Raw genomic sequence first — 384 nt, 5'->3', positions numbered from 1 at the left:
ATTAAGGAACACCTATAAATATATTCAGTCTTAAAACTACCTAAATTTGGTTAACGTTACTGTGACCAAGGATCTGTGATCTGCTGTTCACTTAGAGTTTGTATACTCTTGGAAGTCAAGCTTCCTCTGTGCAAGGTGCCGTGTGACCCGTCACAGCGATCACATGATGAGACGGAAAGTTGTTAGAAGAACGGCTTACAGCATACGTTGCGCGATCGAATCTCCGGACCACAGGACGACATGATTGCGCCACGATGACGCGTCATGATTGCGCCCAGAATAACGCCATAGGAAAGGCTTAGAGGTAACTCGGAATAGTGAAATAAGAACCTCAATATACTCATTTCGTTTTTTAACAGGTTATGAGCCCAAGTGACCCCGACG

This window comes from Plasmopara halstedii, assembly GCF_900000015.1.
Source record: "Plasmopara halstedii genome assembly, contig: Scaffold_614, whole genome shotgun sequence".
NCBI classification, from domain to species: Eukaryota; Oomycota; class Peronosporomycetes; order Peronosporales; family Peronosporaceae; genus Plasmopara; species Plasmopara halstedii.
Note: the sequence above shows the minus strand (reverse complement) of the source record.